The sequence below is a fragment of the Bison bison genome, unplaced genomic scaffold, assembly GCF_000754665.1.
Source record: "Bison bison bison isolate TAMUID 2011002044 unplaced genomic scaffold, Bison_UMD1.0 scf7180017864456, whole genome shotgun sequence".
In the NCBI taxonomy this organism is placed as follows: Eukaryota; Metazoa; Chordata; class Mammalia; order Artiodactyla; family Bovidae; genus Bison; species Bison bison.
The window spans coordinates 12,766,267-12,779,531 of NW_011495018.1; positions in this window are offsets into that span (position 1 = coordinate 12,766,267).

The window sequence follows — 13,265 nt, forward strand, 5'->3', positions numbered from 1 at the left end:
CTCTCACATCCATACATGACCACAGGAAAAACCATTGCCTTGACTAGATGAACCTTTGTTGGCAAAGTAATGCCTCTGCTTTTGAATATGCTATCTAGGTTGGTCATAACTTTCCTTCCAAGGAGTAAGCGTCTTTTAATTTCATGGCTGCAATCACCATCTGTAGTGATTTTGGAGCCCAGAAAAATAAAGTCTGACACTGTTTCCACTGTTTCCCCATCTATTTGGCATGAAGTGGTGGGACCAGATGCTATGATCTTCGTTTTCTGAATGTTGAGCTTTAAGCCAACTTTTTCACTCTCCTCTTTCACTTTCATCAAGAGGCTTTTGAGTTCCTCTTCACTTTCTGCCATAAGGGTGGTGTCATCTGCATATCTGAGGTTATTGATATTTCTCCCGGCAATCTTGATTCCAGCTTGTGTTTCTTCCAGTCCAGCGTTTCTCATGATGTACTCTGCATATAAGTTAAATAAGCAGGGTGACAATATACAGCCTTGACGAACTCCTTTTCCTATTTGGAACCAGTCTGTTGTTCCATGTCCAGGTCTAACTGTTGCTTCCTGACCTGCATACACATTTCTCAAGAGGCAGGTCAGGTGGTCTGGTATTCCACCTCTTGAAGACAACCCAGAATCCTAGTTAAACTGCACCTTTGTGCTCCTCCAATGTGCTGTGAAACACTACTCACTATCAATTTACTAAGCCCTAACTAAATCACTTAATCACTAGAATTTTTTTCTGAGCTGTAGATTTGTGTGTGTGTGTATGTGTGTGTGCATGTGCGTGCGTGTGTGGGGGGGGTGAGGAAGGCATTCACAAGAAGTCTAATTTGCAATAGGAATTATATATATATTTTAAATCCAGGTTATATTCTAGAATCACAACTCACTGAGTATACCCTCCAGTTCTTCTTTGACTGCAATGTCAATTTGATGTACGTGATGACTCTGAAGGGTTCTAGGACTTTAATTCAACAAGGAGAGATTATTTGAAGATATCTAGTGTTTCATAAGGCAGAAGAATTAACAGGAATTTCATCCAGGCTGGAGGAAAGAAATTTTGAAAATCTTCTGCTAATTAGAAAATTAACTCCTCTAAGCTAATTGCTAAGTCACTTCAGTCGTGTCTGACTCTGTGCGACCCCATAGACGGCAGCGCACCAGGCTCCCCTGTCCCTGGGATTCTCCAGGCAAGAACACTGGACTGGGTTGCCGTTTCCTTCTCCAATGCATGAAAGTGAAAAGTGAAAGTGAAGTCGCTCAGTCATATCCGACTCGTAGCGACCCCATGGACTGCAGCCCACCAAGCTCCTCCGTCCATGGGATTTTCCAGGCAAGAGCACTGGAGTGGGGCGCCATTGCCTTCTCCTAACTCCTCTATATATGAACCTAAATCTATTCTGGCTTGAATGCTTTGTGGATACATATGTCAGTGCAGATGCCCCTTGTCAGGGGGTGAAATTTTTATGACTCTATATTAAGGTGGTTTAAAATAAAATAAAAATCTGTTAATCTGATCAGTCTGACCCACCTATGTTTCTGAGGGTACAAAAAGGGTATCTATGGACAGAATTATTTGGATGGACAGTAAGTTGATCAAGTCAACTGAGAAACACAAATGGCTCTAGAGCAATAGCTCTCAAAATGTGACCACAGAGCAGCAGCATCAGTTAGCAATTTGTTAGAATGCAAATTCTGGACACCTACCCCCACCCCCGCCAAACCTACTGAATCAGAATCCCTGAGGGTAGATCCATACTCTTTCAACAAGGCCTCTCTTATTCTCTGTGGTGCCTGTTTGAGACCCTCTGCTCTGAGTATCGGAGAAGGCAATGGCACCCCACTCCAGTACTCTTGCCTGGGAAATCTCATGGACAGAGGAGCCTAGTAGGCTGCAGTCCATGAGGTCGCTAAGAGTTGGACACGACTGAGCGACTTCACTTTCACTGTTCACTTTCATGCATTGGAGAAGGAAATGGCAACCCACTCCAGTGTTCTTGCCTGGAGAATCACCTGGACAGAGGAGCCTGGCCGGCTACAGTCCATGAGGGTTACAAGAGTCAGACACAACTGAGTGACTGAACATGCCCTCAGCTATATCCTAGTACACTCAACACATGGTCAGTGCAATCTCATATACAGCGATAGAATTATGGGCTGTTAACTGATTGACTCGGTATTAAGTTGACAGTATTGCAGATTCCTGAATTCAGATAAATTTTATACTGGATAGTGTTAGAATTTGATGTTGTTTAGTTTACAAAAGTTCTTTTAAAAATTGGCGATCCATGTTTGATATACATGATAATTCTTCATACAGGATGGTTAAATATTTCTTTCTTGGTTCTAATCATTTAAAATTTAATAATTAATTATTTTTAAACAAATAAATTAATTTATAATTAATTATTTTTAAACAAATAAATTAATTTATAATTAATTATTTAGGAAGTATAATTGCTTTACAATGTTCTGTTCATTTCAGATGTACAACAACACGAATCAACTATGAGGGTATATACATCCCCTCCCTCTAGAGCCCACCACCATCCCACCGCTCTAGGCCATCACAGAGCACCAAGCCGAGCCCCTGTGCTGCACAGCAGCTTGACACTAGCTCTCTGCTTACACACGGCAGTGTATCCACGCCGTGCTACCCTTCCAATTTGTCCCATCCTCTCCTTTCCACCCTGTGTTCTCCATGTCTGTGTCTCTGCGAAATAGTTAAATATTCTTAAATTATTCTGAGTAAATGGGAGCTTGCTGTTTATTTATTTTTTTCACTCTGGAGCTAGCCAAATTTTTAATAGAAAACAAAGTACCTTCTTTGAGTGGTCATTATAAAAAGGAAAAACTGGCTGAATCTTGAACTCCTGTTTCATAGACACAGCTTCTAAATTCAATAAATTGTAGGGCCATAAGTGGCTCATAAAAATTATTATAGCTCCTGGTTTCAACAGAGAGTTCTCATTTTGATCCTTTTCTTCCCTCCTAAGATGTCACTTGGGAACTATCCCAGGTTGGGGGGCTGTTGAAGAAAACTAATGTTCTTCTCAGCAGGCTACTGTCACTCCCTCTGCAGGGACATCAAACACTTGCCTTGAATGTATTTGCCAAAGATCATACTTATTAACTTAATTCTATTGGATTTGTAAGATCCAACATGCAAATTCATGTATGTCAACACACTCATTCATGGAAATGTGTATTTCTGGGCAAGAACCAGTCAAGGTTGCCAAGAAAAGTAGGAGCCCTGTTCTAAGCTATCCATCTGCCATCCTTCTTACTGGTTTCAACTGAGATGATCTTAATTGAGGATTTAAAAATATTATTCAAAAAAGAAGATTATTTCAGTCCAGTTTAGAACACGTGAGACTGTGAATATAAAAAATATATTTACCAAGGTTGCTGTTAATGTTGCCATAGGAGGGAGGCAGGAAAAATGTGTCACCTTGAATAAGTTTTACCTTTTTCATGTTCCCTCTTAATGCGTTACTGAATAATGAATGGTTTGTGGACCATGTTTATTTCAGCTCTGGAAATAAGGTCTGCAACTCAGAAGGAGAAAAAAGATAGGTTTCCAATCACTAGCAATGATAAGTGGCCCTGCGCGAATAAATTTGAAAGAAGGAGGCTCTACAAATCCTCTCATTAACATCATGACACGTTACAAGAGAAAACTCGTACTGGAGAAAAAAAGTTGGAAGCAGGCTGACACTTAAGAGGAAAAAGTCCTAACCGATGCCCCTGCCTCTCTTTGTCTCTCTCTCTCTTTCTCTCTCTCTCACGCACACACACAGGTCCTTCATGATCTAGAAGCAAAGAAGCACTTTGCTATTGTTTAGTCACTAAGTCATGTCCAACTCTTTTGTGAGCCCATGGACTGTAGCCCGCCAGGCTCCTCTGCCTATGAGATTTCCTAGGCAAGAGTAGTGGAGTTACCATTTCCTTTTCCAGGCGATCTTCCTGACCCAGGGATCGAACCCATGCCTCCTGCATTGGCAGGAGGGTTCCTTACCACTGAGCCACCAGGGAAGCCCTCAGAGTCCCTAAGTCCTTGGAAACAGAAGTCAGACAGCTGTGGAAATGTGGTCACAGGACAGTATAACCTGTGGATCCGTACAAAATGGCACCTCTAGGACAAAGACACTGGAATCACTTGCATAGCTGCCTCGGGAGTGTGAAGGCACTTCTAGTGGAGACAGACATCTGGAAACAGATAAAGTCCACGAAGAATGCCTCTTTCTGACTTCAGAGATTAATGTAGATGTGCACACATTAGTTCTGTTTTAGGGAGACTCTTCTCTGTTACAGATCCCGGGGATTGGGGCGATTGGATTACCAAATAATGGCTCGCTTTAGTTCTGCCATCAGCACTTATCAGGTACATTAGTTTAAAACCTGCAATTTTGAACTTAGCATTACTGAGCTTTCCAAAGATTAAATTACCCAACTTTTGTTGGTGAGTGTCTCTGTGAAATTTCCTGAAAAGGATAGTCCTCCTTCTTTGTGCGAAAGTGAAGCCAAATCACATACTTTATTGATATTTAGAGACATACAAATGATCGTGCTAATGTACTTTAATGTCTGTCTGCTTGACTGGAAAGGCTGTGGGTTTGTGCTTTCGGGCTTTTGTTTTTCTTGAGATAATGTGGAACACTGTAGTCTCTTTGTGAGCTTAATCGGAGTAGGTAGATTTTTTTTTTTTCTTCCTCTTGTTTTTCCCAAAGCATTATTTCAGATGAAGTTTTACACCAAAAGTCTTTCTCAAAGGAGGCTCCGTGTTTGCCCCTGCTATGGGTACAGCCTCTACCTTGGTCCAGCACACACAAAAAAAACAAAAACCATATCCCATGCCTGTTTGTCCTCTTAATAGCTTTGGTGGAAAATGTGAGAACACTGATGCTTTAACAAAACTGAGTCGATTTAACACTCTGTACTCAAAAATGCCTCCACATAAGGGGAAGAGTCTTAATCTCTAAGCCATGAAGATTTAATGTTTTCAGAGTAATTTTACAGACATTCTGCCTGCCAGTGCCCAGTAGGGTTTAGAGTTCTTGAGTCACCACGGGCTTAACAAGCATCCAGGCATGAACCAACTTTGTAGTTTTGAGCGAGAGGAATAAACGTTGATCTGTGGTGACTGAGCAGAATTAAGAGGTAATTTACCTGCTCTCTTTTTAGGGAGTTTGTATATACCTTCTGCCTATTGGAGATGAATTATAAGCCAACTCTGGCAAAGATAGGAATGGAACCAGAATATCCCAGCAAAAATGGTTGATGACATCTTGAATTTCTCTCAGAAAGAGATGAATATGCAAGGATAGTAGTAAGTGATCTGCTAAGGTACTGAAGAAAGAGGTAGGGTTTGCTTAAATCACAAGCATAAAAAAAATCCAGGGGACATCAAAGTCCATGTCTGCTCTGGTCATTTAAACAAAGCTCAGATTTCTGGTAGCTATTGGTAAATGGATTTTTGGTCATTCAGGAGTCTGTGATAGATAGGCATGGTTAAAATATATTTTTCACCTATATAACCTCTAGGGTTTGATACTGCTGTTACTACTGCTGTTTACTCGCTTCAGTTGTGTCCGACTCTGTGAGACCCTATGGACTGTAGCCCGCCAGGTTCCTCTGTCCATGGAATTCTCCAGGCAAGAATACTGGAGTGGGTTGCCATGCCCTCTCAAGGGAATCTTCCCCACCTAGGAATCGAACACAGGTCTCCTGCATTGCAGGCAGAGTCTTTACCACTGAACCACCAGGGAAGCCCAGAATTTGGTACTATATTGATTTAAAAAATGAATTTATCGAACGGTTTGTGAGAAATATAAACAGCAGGCAAAGATGAATATTGTGGCTTTATTCCTAAATTTTTATGTTGCAAAAATGGCAAAGCTTAGGCTGTTTCATGTTATTATCATAATTCATAAGTATTTAGCAACCTGTGAAAATGATAGTTGCCACTCTAGTAACACAAAGAAAGGTGTCTTAATTAGTCAGAAAACTGTATTCCGTTCCTGTAAATTTCCTGATGTCTTGGTAGACTCAGGTCCATTTAAATCAGAAGATATTTTTAGCGATGAGTTGCTTGAAATGGTGAATCTAGACGCGATACTCATAGTAGCCCATTGGCATTACAGCATTCTGAAACATCGCTCTCTGTTTTTGGTTCTGAGTCCTCAGTTTGGACATAGAAAACTTTCTGGGAGGCTCTATTTTCCTGGCCTGAATTAGAATTCAGAGTGGGCTGAGATGTTTTTCCCCATCTTTCTACACACCCCCAAGTTTGTATTGCTCCCTGGTCTATTTCAGGATGTTTATTACTCACGTTCACTCCCAGGTGTGGGAATGCATGGGAATACAGTATCTCCGATCTTACAAACGGCTCTTTGGGTCTGGCCAAATCCTCTGAAGGGTCTCTGGCAGCAAGAGGAGCTTTAAGTAGTTTATTTTTAAGTTAAATATCGGGAAATCATCTATTGAGGCTTTTTCCCTAGCCACTTAAACCGCATATGAATTGAGATACCGAAAGGAATTTAGTATTTCTCTTTAAACAAGATATACTGTTTTCAACTGCAGAAGAATAAAGCCAGGAGTCAGATTGTGCCTGGAGGCTGAATTCTCCTACACAAAGGGACTCGGGGGACAAATGAGTGTGGGGTGCACTAATGGGAACACAGAGTTCCACAGTTCCTTCTCAGTGGCGACTCCAGAGAGGCGAAGAAAGGAAAAGCCAGGAGCATCAGGTCACCCCCGATAAGTACAAAGAAGTTGCTCCGAAGTGCTTTCTCCCATTGTGCCGGTTACACTTATTGGTGTGAATAATGTTGTTTTGTTTTCAGAAAGACAGTCATGAGCAAGAAAAAAGAGTGGGGAGTGATAAGCCGAACTCAGGGAATTTGAGAATGACACGTTTGTGATAATATATGTTAATTTAGTTGGATGGATGTGAATATTTTCATAAAGAACAAAGAGAAAGATGGACTCTAGCTTAGATTCATCCGTTTAGACTTTTATAGAGGCATTACCCGTGTTTAAAATGCACAAATCTCTTGGAAACATTTTTTTTAAATGCATATTTTTGTGGTGGCTTATTTATTTTAAATTACCATATTTTTCTTGCTTTGGAGATAAAAACTCTAGTGGAGCCAGACTTCAAATAGATGATGTTCTGAGCACATCAAAACAAAGAAAGTGTTTCTGAAACCAAATAAAAGCATTTTTTGAATGATTCCCTCATCCATTCAAGGCTCCTTTCAGCTTAGCGGCACTGGCTCAGATAAAGTCCCGAACACCTCACAGCCTATTCAAAAGTATCAGATTCAACTGAAGGTGAAGAAAATGGGCTATCTGCAATATTCATGAGTTGGGAACGTCCCAAGTTTGACCATTGTCTGAATGACTTTACAACCGCTTGGGGTATGTATTACATAACAGATATTCACAGGCACCCAGCACTCCTATCAAGTCAAACCTTGTAAGTTAGTCCAAAGCATCCCCCCGCCCCCAGCCCTGCCCCGTTCTTTTCTAATTCAGGTCCGAAGGAAAATACTGCCCAGGCTTTGAAGTGTGCTATCCTACCCCTTGTTTTACCAGACTGAACTAAAGGCCTCGATAACCCTTCTTCAGGTGGTATTAACTCAAAGAAAATGTATTGTTTTCATCTATTGGGGCTAGTGTTTTTCTCTCACTGGACCAAAGCACATCTGAATGTAGCAAAAAAATCTGAAATGAGATAGGTTCATTTTACTGGGACAATCTGAGTCCTCAGCAAGAGAACTAAGTGATCCAAATAACCCTGGAAGAAAGGATGAAAGGAAGGGAGGAAGGAAGGGAGGAAGTCTGGTTACACTCTGCCCAACAGGAATGCAATATTCAAGGTTCTGCTACTGGATAAGGAGTTGCAAGATGAATGATATTCATTTTTACTATTTCCATCTCCAAGTAACTGCCCTCTGCTTAAGACACAACCTTTAACCGAAGTGAAATGCAGTGAAAGTCGCTCAGTCGTGTCCGACTCTTAGTGACCCCATGGACTATACAGTCCATGGAATTCTCCAGGCTGGAATGCTGGAGTGGGTAGCCTTTACCAGCTGAGCCTCCAGCCCAAGAATGCTGGAGTGGGTAGCCTATCCCTTCTCCAGAGTGTCTTCCCAACCCAGGAATCGAACTGGGGTTTCCTGCATTGCAGGCAGATTCTTTACCAACTGAGCTATCAGGGAAGCTTGGTCAAACATAAATACATAGGCCTGTATACCTCAGAGCATGGGTTGTTGGAAAGAGCACCCGGTTTTGAGTCCTAACTCTGCCTTTAACTGTGACCTTGGACAAACAACTGGATTCTTCTGGTCAGTTTTCCCATCTACATATGAGGATATTGAATCTCATCTCAAACCACATCGTTTTATTATCTCCACTATTCTCCTTCTGCCCAAACATTCCAGCTGAGACTTTCCTGGTGGTTTAGTGGTTAAAAATCTGCCTGCCAATGCAGAGGACATGGGTTTGATCCGATGTGGAAGATCCCACATGCTGCGGAGCAACTAAGCCTCTGCACCACAACTGCAGAGCCCATGCGGCCTAGAGTCCAAGCTCCGCAACAAGCAAAGCCGCCACAGTGAGACGCCCTTGCACCACAGCTAGAGAAAGCCCATGCGCAACAGTGAAGGCCCAAAACAGAAAAGAAGTCCTAGCTGGGTGGCAGGCCAAGTGTGACATCTAAGACTGCCCTCAAAGCTAGGGGAGACAACAGGGAAACAAAGCCTTGGGAACACCAGGGGAGCCGATGAAGCATCAGGTTGAATTCTGACCTGCCCCCAGTATACGTTCACATCCTAACCCCCAGAAACCATGACTGTGACCTTATTTAGGACAAGGTTTTTGGCAGGTGCAGTTAAGTTATGAATGTTGGGATGAGGCCATCCTGGATGACCTAGGTGGGCTCTAATCCAATGACGGATGTCCTCGTAAGAGACAGAAGAGGAGAAAACACAGACGCCAAGGAGAAGGCAGGTGAAGGCACAGGCAGAGAGTACAGTGACACAGCTACAAGCCACAGAGCATCTGGAGCCAGCAGAAGCTGGAGGACGCAGGAAAAAATTCTGCCCAGGACCGGGACAAACTGAGACTCAAGCAAGAAAGTACTACAAGTAGACATCTTGATATAGGACTGCAGCCCTCCGGAACGGTCAGAGAATAACATTCTGTCATTTCAAGCTTATTGTAATATGTTATGGAGTCCTGAGATGCTAACGTAGTGCCAGCCTGGCTGCTCCACGCTGTCCCTTGAGGGCCACAGCCCCAGGCTGTCTGCAGGCTGCATGGGGCCATGCCAGGCACATGGTACCACATCTCTTCTTTTTGGATGACAGCTTTGACTCGAGAAAGTGCAACTGAAGGATGTATAGGACAGTGGCGAGGCTGCTGGGCTGGATGAGGTGCTATTTCAGGGACTTGCCTGTGTGTTTCCCTTCCGACCAGAGCACGATGCCTCCATGCACTTCACTTCAAGTCCATGGATTTGCAGGAATGATTGGTCCATTTATAAATTATCAGAGAGGTTTTAGGCTTCAAGGAGGTAGACTTTTTCTGGGCAGGAGTTAACAATAGTCACTGGCTGATCTCTGTGGAAGGCCGAGAAAAAAGGGTGAAGAAAACAGTGTCAGCTCTCTTGTCCTTACCTGCATCTTCTCAGTCCACCTGCAGAGAGCATCTGGGCACCTGATCAGGTGGGAAAGAATGAACATGTCCTTTCCCACCTATTGGGATGGCCAATAGGCAAGTCTATGAGGGAACAATTTCAACTGGTGACCCAGCCTTTCGAGACGTTTTTTCTTAGCTACTCTCATGCAACATTACCAATTCTCCTAGCTCCCAGTGTTTAATCGGAAGAAAGGGGACTGTGAGAGATGAAAATATTAAGTGGAGGCCATGCTCCCACCACCCCTCCCCCTAGCTCTCACCTTGGGATCTGAAGCTCCGACACTCACTTCCAGAAGCAGGAGGCTGAAGGGAGGGGAGCCACCTCTACACAGCTTACAGGGACCTTCACAGTCCATCGGGTCCCCTGCTTTCCATGCATCTGACCAATGCTACCCTCCATTCAGAGCTCAGCTTAGTCATCACAGCTTTGGCAAGGCCCTCCATGATCTAGACTGGCTTATGTGCCTTTCTGGAGGGTGCTAAGCCACCTTGAAATGATTCTACCAGAGGGCCTCAAATGCCAATCAGATTTTCCCTACCTGCATGTATCTGCCCCAGAAGCTTCTCAAAGAGGGCAGCACATCTGCTTTTGTTTTATTTTTTTCTTTATGTGTCTATGGTTGCATATGTAACACGTTAATAAGGCATCATAAGAGTTTCAGGCATTACATAATAGTAAAAAGCGGACATCTCCCTCACCCTAACTGTGCCCCCACTCTCTGTCCTCAAGGTAAATTCTGATCACCATTTGGCAAGTCTCCAGCCAGACTTCTATCTTGGCATTCACAAACATGTGTCCATCTGGCTAGCTAGCTAGCTATCCATGCTAGCTAGCTATCCATCCATCCATCTAGCCTATCTATCATCTATCATTTAATCTTTCATTTTACTCTATTTTCCTGTAACTTGCTTTTTTCCTTTAAGGCAATGTTTTAGAGATCTCTTCATGTCTGTACATAGCCATCAATAGAATTTCATAGTAACCCACTCACCCACAGTTAGACAATCAACTTCCTCTCTCTTGTGAGCCAGGCAGCAAGGCCCAGCCTCATTCATGTCATTCTCATTCATGTGTACCATTACACAAGTGCAAGTAGTTCTTTTAAATAGATACAATTGCTGAGTTCCCGTTTTAAACACTCTGGTGATTTCTATAAGGCCTCTTCCTCCCTTTATCCTTTGCCTGTGCACTTGGAGCTTTCCCAGATTGATCCTATCTCTGGGGCAGGTTTTCCCTTTTTTGAGTTTTAGTTTTTGCTACATTCTAGGTTTATTTCTGTATAGGTTTGATCTCTTCTTTCTACCTTTCAGTAATTCCTTAAGATGTCTCTCTCTTTTTGGCGTTGTTACAAAACACACATACACACACATCACTCCTTTTCTGATAGCTTATGGAGGTGACAGTCCCAGTGCTTAGGCTGCAGTCTTGAGCCAGGTTGAAAACTACCCTATGTCCCCTACCTGGTACTTGACACAGAGGCTGTGTTGTCTGTGCTTGACCTAGGTGTCCGCCTTGACATCGCCAAGGCAGAGTCTGTGTTGAGAGAATAAATGAGTTTTTGCTTTAGGCAGGTACTAACATTTGACCAAGGACACATGCCTCCTTCCAGGGGTTGATTTGGCTGTGCTGGGGGATTACCCTTCAATTAATCACACACAACTCTATAAGTTATTGTGCAGCTGACTACCTTCCTACATGGGAGAAAAGGTGGGGTTGGTTTGTGGGAAAAATTTGTGCATTTAATTTCACGTAAATTTACCATACAAGATGATGATTCCAGGTTGTTCACGACGGTCGTGAAGATTCTCACCAGCCAGCAGCAAATCAATTTAATGAAGCTCAATTGGATGACTTGTGTCTGATTAAAGGATATGTTGGCATACATGTCAGGCACTCAGCTGATTTTTAAATTTCCTTTAAAGATGTAATAACACGAAATGTAAAGGGATGCATGACCATTAGTAGGAGAATGTCAAAGGATACTTGAAAGCGAGTACCTGCCCAGGATACTTGGCTTACATTTTCCAAGTTCCACTTGAGATTCACAGAAATACTCTAGCAACCTGGATTCTATTTATTGAACCCAAACCAGGCCCTCCTCTGGTGCCCGGCGCCGCCCGCGTGCGCTCCCGCTGACAGGTGCTGCAGCTGTAAGCCCTGCTGGGCCCTCCTCAGCAGCCATCTGTCAGCGAGGCCTTCGCTCCTCCAGGCAACAGGCGTGTTGATAAGAATATACACTTTCTGCAGTTGACAGACTTTGCTATTCAAAACACTGTTAAAAAAAATGGCTATAGGAATTTAATTAGCAACTTCCATTAAGAGATTAGATGAGAAGAACAAAGAGAAACCAAGGGAAAGTCTTCTTAATAAAACTGGAGATGCTGCAGAATATTCATAGCATAACAAAGGAAATGGGAAATCTGTTCTGTGCATTGTTAGAGGTGACAGAGAAGTTCTGATGTTTTCTCATAGCCCGGTGTGTCTACGACTAATGAGGCACTGGGTGGAGGGCAGAGCTCCGACCGAGCACCGCATCCTGGCTGCAGCAGGTAACAGGTGTGGGAGCCCGCAGCGCTGTGATGCAGCAGAACCTGTGCGTTTTCTCATGTTCCCCACGCGTGGCTCCTGCGGCTGGCTCACTTAGCACCAACGTTCAGGAGCAAACCCTAAACGGACCAACTGGCTTACGACTGTGCCACGGCCTCTGGTCACCTCTGTGAACTGGTCATCCAGCTGATATTTGTGTGTTGGGTCAATAGAAGTGAGAGCATATATAGACCAGAACAAATGGATCCCTTCTACTAAGAAATCAGATGCCTATGAGGTATTCAGCAGTTAGCTTAGTCGTGTGTGTGTGTGTGTGCGCGCGCGCATGTGTGTGTGTATTAGTGAAGGGGTGGCGGTACATTATGCTTACACAAGGCCAGGGGTTGTTTTGTTTATACCCCATAGAACAAATGGTTGGCTCAAGACCCTATGGTGAAGGCCCAAGCATAAATTTGTGATTCCTTCAAGTCAATAGTCTTATAAAGGTTGCATAGTAAAGTAACCCAGTGATGACAAAGGCCAAGAAGAATGGCATTTAGGAAAGGAAGCTTCGGTCCAGAAAGCTACCAGCCATTCCCGGCAAGTAGACACTTCTATCAGAATCAAATGTTTCCCCCAGTGCCCCCGAGACAGTGAAATGGTTTCTGTGTTACAAAGTCTATTTTGATTTTGATCTGATTCAAAGGGTTGATAAATAGATTCAGATGGGAACCCCCATGCCATTATCAGATTGAAAACAACTAGCTCATCATTTTCATTTTTAACTGACATAAACTCAGATGTACTAAGATTGTCTTTACATTTTCCAGAGGAAGTCCAATATCCACAGGAAATTTGAGAATATAAAATTTATATAAACTTGGGTTTGCATCAAAACCAATCCATGCTATAGTTCTGCCAAATGCATGTGCATGAATGTGTGCGCGTGCACACATACACACACACACACAGAAATGTCTAGGAAAGTTAAAATGAAATTCTTATGAGATTAACTCTTCTTAGCTCCAAAGCCA